At 32.8% G+C, this 13324-nt stretch overlaps 1 protein-coding gene and 2 pseudogenes across 1 annotated transcript in view; 2 read left to right on the top strand and 1 right to left on the bottom strand.

The window, feature by feature from the left end:
- The window catches only part of ZNF804B (zinc finger protein 804B), a 438988-nt gene that overhangs the window by 353086 nt on the left and 72578 nt on the right, over positions 1 to 13324 (bottom strand). The gene's annotated exons all lie outside the window — the stretch shown is intronic.
- Positions 1140 to 1258, top strand: LOC118611013 (annotated as a pseudogene).
- On the top strand, positions 7911 to 8029 carry LOC118610925 (annotated as a pseudogene).

Genomic DNA, 13324 nt, shown 5'->3' with positions numbered 1-13324 from the left:
TTGGCATCGTTAGGTCCACAATTGCTACGTTGTGTTTCCCAAAAGCATAATGTTATTTTTAAAATAATTATTTTTAAAACACCACTGTATTTCACTAGGCTATAACATTTACAAAACCTTTTCAAAGGATACATTAATTTTATTTTAATATAAATATAATTCATTATGGTCTTTTTGTCAATGATTTTATCACATCCGTACTTACCTCAAAATCCTTCACTGTGTTCAATTGTGCCCTAAGACTTCAGGGACCATAGTCTAGCTCATAATTTGGCAGCATTTATTTTATATTTTCTATATTTTTCATCTACTATAAAATATTCATTGATCAGGTATGTCCTATTACCTCTGTCCCATCTGAGCTAGTATCACTATATAAAAAGTGGAAAAGTTTAATATCACATAAAGAATTATAACTCCATCTTACTCCTTGACTTCAAGGTATATGAGTGCTTAAATTCATTTTTTTTTTCTTTTTCATTAAAGTTACTTTCAGTCCTTTGTAAAAGGATAGAAAGTCTACCAAACTTAACTCCTGCCACAAAAGGCTTTATACTCAAGAAAGAACCTTGAGGAAGGGAATTTAAGTAAGTAAGACCCATCTAGAAATGCTAGAGATCAGCCTAATGTGAGGAGGAGGGAGGACTTAGATCTCCTTGCTATTTATGAATTAGATAAATTATGAGTCAGAAGTAGATAATTCCAGGTAAAGAAAAGTAATGTTTAAGAGCACAGCCTCTGGAATACAAATTCTTGTTTTAAACTTGGTTCCTAGTATTTTCTAAGTGTGAAAGCTTGGTTCCCAGTACATTTCTAAATGGCTAAATGACAACTTCATTTAAACATGTTTTGCACATTTAAAATGGAGGTAAAATATTTAATTCATTACCTAGCTTATAGTAAAAATAAATGTTAACTATTATTATTATGTTGGCAGACCCATGAATTATGGAAACCACAACTTTAGGGTTCCTCCTGCTTGTGTAGAGAATCTAGTAAGAGATGTAGGTGGTATAGTGTTCTGAGGTTGAAGATTTATAAGACTTATCAAGATATTCAAAGGTTAAATCCCACTATTAGTTTAAAAATAAAAGCAGTTGAATAAAATCAAAAATAACTATTATTAACTATGAATCCTAGTCTACGGTCATGCTACCCTGAACAAGACCGATCCCATCTAATCTCAGAAGCTAAGCAGGGTTGGACCTGGTTAGTGCTTGAATGGGAGACCACCTAGGAAGACCAGGTACTGTAGGCATAAAAAATAAAAAAATAAGGGATTGTAAACTGACACAGTCCTCACAATCTGTGAGGTCAACCAAGAGTTGCCTCCCCTAAAAAAATAAAAAAAAGAAAAGAAAAAGAAAAAAAAACTATGAATCCTATTTTCTTTATGCAATTCCAAGTTTTAAAAAATGTGCTAGATCTAATTAGAAAATTCTTCAAAAGATTTCAATCTTGTTATTCTTATCAACATTAAACATGGATCCTAAAAAGCTATATTCCTTTTATTCAAGCAAGAAAGAGAATAATTTTATCAGGGTAAGTAAGAGGGAGTAAAGTGTAGGAATAAAGAGCATAAACTTGGAGCCAGACTGACTGGTTTGACTCCAAGAGCTGTTATTTGCTACCTCTGTGAATTTTCATAGTTATTTAAATGCTTTAGTCATCTCATCTGCAAAATGATAGTATTGGTGGCATACAGATTTTTAGTGTATATGTAATAAGTAGTTTATCATGTGTAAACAACTTAGAATCATAATAGAACAGAGCAAAGACTCACTAATTGTTAGCTATTGTTAGAAGTTTCCTGTGGATCCCAAAAAGAACATAGCGTAAGTCAGGTATGTGTCTTGGAGAGTTGGCCAATGGGCTCTTTTTCTCATAAGGTCAACCGGAATTAATCAAGTCTTCCTGGGAGTGGAAAGGTAAAAAGAGTAGGAAAGCAGAATTGCAGGGTGAGTGTTGGGTACTTTATAGGTCAGGCTGCCTGAGCAAAATAAAGATAGTCACCTATTTAGGGTGTATCAATCTCGGCAAAAATTTCCCTCAACTTGTCTTGAAACACATAGCTAATCGGCAAAATATCTCTGAAAGAATACATAAGAAACTATTATTGGTTGCTTATCGGAAAGAAAACTGAAAGTCTAAGATAGAGAAGTGGAAGAGAACATTTTTGTCATATACCCTTTGAAACTCTAAATTTTAGACTTTTAGTTTGCTGTTTACCCAGAACATAAATCGATTTTTTTTTTTTTTTACTATAGCTCAAAGTTAATTGCACACTTATTTTCAAACATAGCTTAGTGGCCTATATTCAAACTGTTATGTTGCAATCAACTTGAATCAATCAATTTGTGTAGCTAAGGGTCAAGGACTTTAACTCCTATCAGAGCAGTGGCTTTCAAACTATTTTGACCATGACTCACAGTAAGAAATATATTTTACATTGCAATAATGATTTATGTGCTAGTTGGAAAGCTAGAAATCAAATAGCATTTTACTGGTTCCCAGGTTTTACGTGATGCATGCTCTTGGGTGGCCTGCCTCAGTTTTGCCCTGTCTGCAAGATGAACCAGATGCTGAATTGTTCTTTTGACTGTTGCATTCCTTCTAAGTTAGTTTTTTATCTGGGGTCTCATTTCTTCTATGACATCTACCTGGATGAACTCTCTGCCCTCTCACCACCACTACATGCTAATTAGATTTGAAGAATCTATCGGTTAAAAACAAGAGGTGTTCCTTTATTGAGAGTGGCCATTTATATCTCTAAGGTCTTTTATACTGGAATTACACCGGAATGATCACTTGAAGACATTATCTCACTGACTGTACTGTCCTTCTGTGTTTTTCTATAACCCAATTTCTAGCATATTTCTTAGAGAATTGTATACTAACAATTTGACCCTTTACCCATTACGAAAAAAACAAGTGCAGTTTGCTGTCAGCTTTCCTTTAACATCACGCATAGGAATGTTACATTTTCTAGGATTCAACATTTTCAGAGATCAAACTACTAAAAACAAAATGCTATAAATAGAATGCCATCACTTGCTTCCAAAGATTATGGATATAGTAGAACAATGTGAAAATAATAATAAAAGTGAGATATTTCATGGAAAACTTTAGGGGTAAGGTTAGGACTGTAATCCAAGAGTTACTTCAAGGTAAATGCTGCAATTGCAAGTGCCACAGGCGAGTGTTCTCAGGTCAAACAGGAAATGGATTAAAAGGACACAAGTAGCTTCTTCCTTCTCCCAATACTTAAGAGTGAGAAGTATCTCAAATAGGTTTTTTTCCATTTAGCTTCTACTTCCTTCTTTTCACATTTCAGAGTCAAGTATGCTCTGAAAAGTATGGAAAAGTACTTTTCAAGACTTTTAATTCCTACTTTTTTCAGTGTTAAGCAGTTAATAGGCAAATGGAACATAAATTATGCAGAAATTACCAAGTACTCTTTGTCCATAATCTAGCACATTTCTCTACATGCCGATCTAAGGTACTTAGGAAAGTATTGAAAAATGCAATGTCAAGGCCAATCTGTAGGAGCTCGGCACCTTCCCACAGTCCACACAGCCAATGGGGTTTCACATTGATTAGCATGAGCATAATACATATATTTCCATCTTTTCACTTTTTTATTTATCTTTTTACTTTTAATCTGTGTGTGCTTTTACTTTTAAAGTGAATTCTTTATAAGCAGCATATAGTTGAATCTTTCCTTTTTATCCAGCTTGATAATGTGTCTTATATATTTTTAAATATATATTTAATGTGGTTATCAATATTGATTATAACTACGCCACGTTGCTATATTTTTTCTATATGTCCCAACTCTTCTTTGTTCCCTTTCCCCTCTTCTTCCACCTTTTGGATTGAGAATTTTATCTTCTTAGCTACAATTCTTTGTGTGTGTGTGTGTTTTACTGGTTGCTTTGAGGTTTATAAGATACATCCTTAATTTAACAATCTACCATCAAGGGCCTTATACTACTACACATATAGTATGAGAACCATACAAGAGTATTCATCCATTTCTCCCTTCAAAACTTTATCACTATTGTTTTCACATAATTCTATGTTATAAACTCCATGATGCATTATTATTAGCATTGCTCTAAACAATTATTTACAAAAGAATTTAAATTAAAAAAAAAAAAGCTTTATTTTACTCGCATAGTTAACATTTCAATGATTTTAATTTCTTTATGTAGATTCAGATTTTTACCCGGTAATATTTTTCCATTTCTATGGTGTCGGTCTGATGGTGATAAATTCTTTTAATTTTTTGATATCTGAAAAAAGTCTATTTCAACTTTGTTTTTAAAAAATATTTTTATCAGGTGAAGAATTCTAAGTTATGATTTTAGTATTTCAAAGTATTTTAAAGATGTTGCTCACTGTCTTTTGAGCTTGCATGGTTTCCAAAGAAATCTACTCTCATCATTACTTTTGCTCCTCTGTTACATAAAGTATCTTTTTACTTTGGATAATTTTAAGATTTTCCTTCATATCACTGGTTTTAAGAAATTTGATTATGATGTGCTTTGGTATAGTTCTGTTCATGTTTCTGTTGCTATTGAGGTTCTTGCACATGTGGATTTACGTTTTCATTAAATTTAGAATATATTCAGGTATTATTTAAAATATTTTTATGCCCTGTCCCCTCCTCAGACAGTTATTCATATGTATATTGGAATACTTGAAGCAGTCCCACAACACATTAATGCTCTACTTACATTTTTTTGGTCTTTTTTGTGTTTCCTATTGGATATTTTCTATTTCTGCATTCAACTTCATTAATATTTACTACAATTTCTAATCTGCTATTAATGACAACATATATATATATATTCTTATTGTTTCTTATTGCATGCCTTGTAATTTTTGTTTGGATGCCATTTATTGTGAATTTTAACTTGCTGAACACTGAATGTTTTTCAATCATCAATATTCTTTTTTTTTTCTTTATTTTTTATGGTGACATTGGTTAACAAAATCCAATAAGTTTAAGCTGTACACTTCAACAGTAAGGCATATATATGTTTACACTGAGTTCATCTACCATTGTTAGATTTTGAGTACTCTTCTCTGTGAATTACAAGTTTTTTCTCTGACTGGTGGGAATAGACACTAGTTTAAAAGATTCTTTCTATTCATTTTGGGTGATTCTTTCCAAAGTCTCAGGTAGTTTCCACACATATATGAAGTGATAAGAACTCTGTTGAAGAATCACAAGGGATACAATGCAGATCTCCAGAGTTTTCTGTATATCTTCTCCTCTCTAGTATTTGGTCCCACAAACTTTAGTAACCTTGGCCCCCGGACTCCAGGCTCTATCTCCTTAATTCAGGTAACTGCCAAGCTCTACTTGGGTTCCTGTGCTGTGCCTATAAAATTTCTCCGGGCAGTAAACTTGGGCACTGATATGGTACATGGCTCACCTTCACCTCCCCGCAAATTCATAGGAATTTTCTGTCTTCATTGTCTTATGTAAAATGTCTTGAGAGTCATTGCTTTAAATATTTTGATTCTGTTTTTTAACTGGTTTCAGACAGGTAAATCCAGTCTATTGTCTGAAGTGGAAGTCTTTTCCTTTTTTTTATCATTTAATCTGTCTTGAACTTGGGAGCATTTTCTGCATTGACTTACACTCAAGTATTTAGCTGGTGCATTTTTATTATGTTTATAATGGAAGGCAGGCGGATGTCACAGTCTTTTCACTAGGCAAGAATATAAAGATGACAACTCTGCAAGTTTAAAATAATCTTAACTATAACTATTCAATTATTATTTTAAAATAGTTACTATAATTGAAATGGCTTTAAGTAAACACTAAGGACAAGCTTACATTTTAAGAAATAATTTTTATTGTAGTACTTTTCCTTGTTCTCACATTTGTTAATCAGTTTACCCACATCTTATTATCTGTTTAATATTTATGATAGAAATACAAAATGTTAGATTGAGTCTACCCTTCCTATTTTCTTTAACTTTCTTTAAAAAAAAAAAAACATATCAACTATTTCCTTTCGAATAGACAATAACTTTCCTTCTCATAATTTTGATTTGAATTTTATTAGCGTATTCTGTTCAATTTGAATCATGGTAAATGAAGTGAAATATAGAAAAACAAAATTGGAGAGCATATAGATGCAAAAGCAAAATAAATCACTGAAGTGTTAGGAAATGTGTCTGATGAGCAAAGGCTAAAAGATGGAGTATACATACCCAAGAAAATTGATAGGAAACTTAATAACACGTTTCATGTACATGAAGGGATATTTTATGGGTTGCAGTGAGGAGCTATTTTGTTTGTAAATTGAGGACACAACTTCAACAGTCTCCTAGCTGATCGCCCTGTCACGGACTCATTTTCTTCATGCTATGATCTATCTAGTACAGGGCTGAAAAAACAGTATTACTCAAAGGCCATTTTCATTCATCTCTCTCCTATTCCTGAACTTCCAAGGACTCTATCTAACTCACTACATCAAATCTAAGCTTGCAACAACTAGCATCCAATGTCCTCCATCAAATAACATTATATTTTTCTATGTCATGGCTCAATACTTTCCATACTAACCCCTCCATTTAAGTCAGACTTTTCTATGGCATAATTCTTGATCTCTCGTCTCCAATACTTCTTCCCATCTACATGCCTTTCCCAATCCTTTCTGCAAATCATGCTCATAATCTCTAAAATTAGACACAAACTTGTTTTTTAAAAAAACTTTTCATATTAAACATCATCTAAATCTAAATCTGCTTACCATCATTTCAGCTTTCATAGTTTTTTTTTCATATTTTATACCTGTAAATAGAATTTTTCACAGCACTCGTTGTAGAGGTTGTTCCTTACACAATACCTGAGGACACTGTGCACTTTAACCTATATGAATGCACTCCCTAGATTTGTGCTATGCACACCTGAGCAATTGTATGTTTGAGTCTGCATCTTGTCTTTTATTTCTTCATCACTGACAATAGTCACACTATTTACTTACTGCTGATGCTGACATTTGAGCTACCACCCCCTTCCCCATAATATGGATACTATCTACCTTATCTCCTCTAATTTCTCCCTATCACCTCAGATTTCATGCTTAGACAACCAATGCTTTCTCAAGGTTGGCTTTATTGACATTTTTTGGCTAGGTAATTTTTCGTTGTGGAGGAAGTTCTGTCTGTATTATAGAATGTTTAGTAGTACTGCTGGCTTCTCCCCACTAGATGTTATAGCACCCCTCACCTTATAAGAGCCAAAACTGTCTCCAGCCATTGCCAAATATTCTTGTGGGGGCAAAGTCACTCCTGACTGAGAATCACTGCTCTAGGCATACCAAATTAGTAATAATTCTCCAAACACTACATATGATTTATGTGTCTGTGCCTCTATCAGCATGATTTCTTCTCTCTTTTATATTCTTCCTGTATGTGAAAAAATGAAGAATTTGTACTCACATTTAGAAAAGAAACCAACAAAAAAACAAAGCAACTAACAAAAAATTACAACTACATAATACCAACCATAATAGTTTAGGTGTCACTATCTTGAGGAAACTTAACTAGATCCATCTTCTCTTCTTATTGCTATTATACACGTGTATTTTCCTTTTGCTGCAATTATAACTGTCCTCGTATATTTTTTTTTTATTCAAACCCATCTTACCTAGTGGAATGCAAAGGCTGTGAAAATAATGTAAATCTAAACAGTATCTGCACTCCCATGCCAGGCATGTGTGGACTAGATAGATAATTATTGAAGAAACATTTGATATTTTTCTACTGATTTTCTTGATCAAACCTGTACGTACATTATTCTAAGCTTATTTAAAGCCCTTACTATTTATTTTATCATTTTAATAGCACTAGCGGTCTAAAAATTAAGTTTTAAAAATAAGTATCTAGTCTATGGCCATGCCATCCTGAACATGCCCGATCTCATCTGATATCAGAAGCTAAGCAGGGTCAGGCCTGGTTAGTACTTGGATGGGAGACCATCTAGGAAGACTGGGTGCTGTAGACATTAAGAAAAATAAATAAGTATCTAAAAGAGAAATTGTTTAAAAATTAGACATCAAAGGTTAAATGTTTTTTAAAGGGAAAATTTTATTGAAGGAAGGAATCTTTTTATTTATTAATGCAGCATTGGAAACAACTTTTGTTCAAACATATATTTTTGACAGGATACTATCATGATGAGAAAAATATCATACTCACAAGAATGAAACTCTTATTAAAATGAACAGAATTTTGTTGAAGTTTCCTGTGCCTTACTTTTTCACTTCACTGTGTGTGTGTGTGTATACACACAGACAGACAGACACACACACACATGCACACACATACACTATATATATATACACTATTCGTTTTCTAAAATATAGGTAATTTTGCTAAATTTAATAAACTCCACTTTAAGCTAAAATTATCTTTAAGTATTCCAAATTATCAAATTTAAAATATTACTTTTGTTATAACCTTTGCCAAAAATTGAAGGATTGTTTCTAGTTTCTTTGCTGTCATTTTCTATTTTCTTCTAAGTTTTTGGGGCAATATTTGTTAGCTGCATGTCCTTTAATAACTGTATGGATGTGTGCATGTGCACATACATTTGTACAGCATATATAAATATACAATTGTATACATACAATATATAGTAGTCTCACATAGAGAAATATACTGTTTCCTTTTTCATCATCCCAGTCAACAGAATGTGAAACTAAGGAGGAAATGAATTTCCATCCTTCCAGCTCCAACTGTGCCTATGAAAAGAAGTGTTGTGAGTAGCTGAGCTCCAATCCCAGGTTACCTGCTAGCAGTTTATATCTAACAGTGCCAAGCCTCAAGGCATCCAAATTGAATGTTTAGATAAATATCTACTTACATATTCTGACTAGCAGATCCCTGAAGACACTGAGATAATGTTTGTTTATTGGATTCTCTTCTCCCTCACTCTTGGTTTCTTTCCTTCACAGGAACTCTGTAAACTTTCAGAAAGCTGGAGACTTTCTGATCTCTCCTTGGGATTCTTCTTTCATGCTTATTCTTTTTTGGCAGACAGTTATTTCTGCTCAGCTCCATATGCATATCTAACACCTACTGTTGACTCTGTAGGCAGTTTTACGAATAAAAAATGCATTAGACTCATACATACTCCAAAGAATGTTAATTTGGGAATTTAGAACAATAGGTGATTTAACTATTTATGACATTAAATTAATGTCATAAATAGTTAAAATGTTCAACTTAATGACGATGTTTTGCCAATGTCAGCATATTTTTGATCACTAGTGCCTTTTTGCATTGGAAGTTGGTGATATTCCAAAGCCAGAGACTTAAATCAGATCTCAGAGCACTATATCAATTATTCTTCTCCTTTTTCTTCTCTTTACTCGTCTTTACCTCTTTTCCAATGCCATAGAGGCTTACATTTGTTTCATTAATGTCTTAAATATTTATTGCTTACAAGATTCTAGGAACTGATTAACAGAGATGAAAAAGACATCTAGCTGACCCTGAAGACCTCTTGGTTTACAGAGAAAACGATTACACCAACAGATCAACTGCAAACAAAGTTTGTTACTAAAAAGAGAGAAGAGAGTCTCAGGGAAGACTTGGAGACAGGAAGACTTGTACACAGCTTTTAAAGGACAATTAAGAGTTTTCATGGCAGAAAAGAACAATTTTAAGAGAGAGAGAGGGGAAAAAATAGCCTGAGCATAAGTCAATGACTTAAAACAGTTATATTTGAGATATGATAAAAACATTTTATGGAGTATGCCTGTGGGTTATACTAACAAACGTTAAGTGGCTGCTTATTGCCTTTCATCTCCAGAGAACTACAGTGACCAAGATTGCCAGTTTCTTCCTTGAGGGCAATGTCCTCTGATTCTCAGGCCCCCATACTATATAATAAGATCCACATGGAAAGATGTGGCATTTTTTGTGTGTGTGCAGCGTCTGTTACTATTTGTGTATGCATGTGCTTTTACACATTTTCTATTAGTCAACCTTTAAAAGAAAATTTTATATAGAATCAAAAATCCAAAATAAAATAGATGAAGATGGAGGTGATCTGATCTGAGAAAAGACTATTTGCTAGATGATTTTCAACTGAACCATCACTTGTCTCACTAAAAAATCAAGATTTTCGCTTGTAAGTTTTCCAAAAGTAAATCCTGCTCTGCTTGCTTGGCAGGGTTAGAGAAAATGTAGGAAACTAGGCTCTTTAAAAAATTAAACCTAAAGGAAATGAATTTCTATGATGGTTTTGCTTCATTGAGAGGACTTCCAGCTTGCAAACAACATGAGCAGATTCATAGCTTTTAGAAATCTATTCAAATTAGAATATGGACAAAAACTATCAAGTTTTAACTCCCTAAGTCTCCTATTATAAATCTCAAAAATATGAGTCAAGCTAGGGAAAATGTGAAATAGAATGAATGTTGTGTGACTTGGAGCAATTAGCATGAAAATTTGAAATTAAAAATGTATAGCCTCCAGTTGCATTTTCCACAGCAAGATACAGATGAGGAAAAGAAAAAGCACAATCTACCATGGAGGATCCATGCTGTCTCCACTTGAATCCACAGATCACTCTCAGCAAAATAAACACGGGGGCAATCAGACTTTGTGTGTATCCAGATGGAATGTAATGTGTCCACAACATCATTTATGAGGGGTTCTTCCCAAGAATCTTTAACCTGATTTTAACCGGGCTGCTAAATCTAACTTCTTATTTATTGATGAGTACTAAAAGGAGTAGAGAAACAAGTTAAATGACACTACAAGGCAGAGGAAGCAACTAGACAAATAGGCAGGAGTGTAGGGAAGGAGGGGTGCTGGGACTAAAAAGATCAAGGAAACATGTCAACTAAAAACAAATGCTTTACCTTAACTGGATCTTTAATTTAAATAAACTTAAATAAACCCATTTTTGATTAATTGGTGAAATTTGAAAATGCAATGCACTTTAAAAGATATTTAGGAAATTTATTAATTTTGTTGTGTGCAATAATGATACTGTCTGGTATTGCAATGGTAGAAAATGTATTATTTTAGAGTTGAAACAAAAGTATTTAGGTTTGAAATATAGCTGCAATGTACTTTAAAATTATTCAGCAAAAAATTTAAAAAGCAAATGTGCCAAATGTTAATATTTGTTCACTCGAGGTAATAGGTGTGTGGGGGTCATTTTATAATGTATATTTTTCCATATTTGATAGTTTTCATTAAAAAATATTTTTCAATTGATGCAATTATAAGTGTGATATTAACCTGTACTGTTAAACAGTTTCTTTACTTTTTTTAATCCGTAATTGGATGAATGGCATCAACAGGACTCTTTTTATATAAAAACACCTCAGTATAGCCAAAATAATATATAATCTCTATTGTGATTTACATGTAAGAGTCAATGAGTTTGATATTGACTTCATTTGTTCATCCGTTTATTCATTTATTCTTTTTATTCAATGAATAATGTATAGTAGCATCACAGAAAAACCATTCTCCAGAAATCACTGGATTTTTTATATTCATTCCTCGTAAATCTACCTGCTCAGGTTACTGAAACCATCTGAGTGTCAGTCTTGTCATCTATAAAATGAGAGTATTAATAAATTTCTCATTATATTAGGAATAAATGAGCTAAAAGTATAAAGTGCTAGAATTCAATGATAACTAGTAAATGGTGGAGTTATTACAGGGGTGTCACTGACACCAATAATATAATTATATGCCCCTTAATAAATTATTTCCAAAAAGATTCTTTCAGCTTCAAAACATTCCCCATCTTCTGTTTAAATAATCCTACTGAAAAACCACAGTGAACTTTATTGCATATGCTAGATTAGTTACTTTTTAAAGCAGAAAAATTCTTAATTCTTCTTAGAAAGAATATAGAAGTTATAAACATATTTCAATGAAAGATTATTTTTCTGTATTGCAGAATCACTAAGATTATTTCTGTTGATGAGCATGTAAAATAAATATTAGAAAACACTCAAGAGTTTTTAGGACTAATTGGTAAAAATTATATTACATTTTGAAAGGACTCTAGATGAATTTCCACAGCAAGCGTGGATTACAGATAATTGGTGCACAGCAGTGCAATTAGTTCTTGTATGTCTTCTTTTGAAATAACAGGACCCATGGAATCTCTGGACTATACTTTCAAAGAAAAACGGTATGCTATTAAAAAGTCTTAGAGTCTAGAAACATTTGATTTCAGAAACACACTACCTAATTAAATAGATTCTGTGCAGAGGGATCAGGCGGCAACTTTCTTAACTGATTTTTAATAATTCTATAACTATAGTGCTACCTTTTGTGCCCCTGTAATTAAAGGCCCAGTGTTTCAATTTCCACTCTTCATTTCCTGACTTGTTCATAAATGTCTGCTGCAGGCTGAATCCCACAGTGCAAAGTTTTATTAATAATGAATTTGAGATATAACCGTGATAGAATTTATGTTCCCTCAACAGAGTTGGCACTGTTCCACTTCATGGAAGAGCTGGTTTCTGTAATCTCACTTCCCAACAAATCACAATAGTTGAAGCAGACTAATCAAATAGAACTGGTTTACTTGGCTGATTCAATTCATTTGTACCATTGATGAGGACACAACAACATAATTAGCCTTGCAATTCTCAGGTCATTAAGACAACCTTAGGAAAAAAATCAAACAGAGAAAAAACTCCAAATTTGTGTTTGCTTTACTTCCTATTAAAAATATTAAAATTGAGATGGATTTGGAATACGATATGACTATTCTGTCCAAATAGTTGTAATTGTGTCACTTAATGTCAAAGTACATTATTTATATTCTATAGTCTAATCGGAGTGCAGGGCATGACTGAAACTATGACATATCCCTATCAATGAACTATCTGGAATAATAATATACATCAGCTAAAAATACATAGTAAGAAATCAATAAATATTCTAATAACTTGAGTGTTGAGGATCTTTTCCTAAAAAATAGAACATGCCCAAAATAACAGTAAAAGTACTAAATATAATTCAGGCTGAGAAAATTCAGAAGGCAATTCAGGATTAACAATGCTTATAATGTTTATTAAGAATGCCCAGAGTTAGTCAAACTATGAAGTGTGAGGGCATAGTCCCCAGTGCTGCCCTAACTTCTGACATCAATTGCAAGTTCAGGGGGTTCGCAAAAGCCCTCCCAGTTTCAATAATTTCTTGAAGGACTAATAGATTGTGAAAATATTTTAATCTCAACCATTTTATTTGAGTCTATTTTGTTTATAGATCCATGTTTACCTGAAGCTATTTTCTGACTAAGAAAACTTTTCAT

The sequence above is a fragment of the Rousettus aegyptiacus genome, unplaced genomic scaffold, assembly GCF_014176215.1.
Source record: "Rousettus aegyptiacus isolate mRouAeg1 unplaced genomic scaffold, mRouAeg1.p scaffold_m13_p_13, whole genome shotgun sequence".
Lineage (NCBI taxonomy): Eukaryota > Metazoa > Chordata > Mammalia > Chiroptera > Pteropodidae > Rousettus > Rousettus aegyptiacus.
Note: the sequence above shows the minus strand (reverse complement) of the source record. Positions and strands in the feature narration are given on the sequence as shown.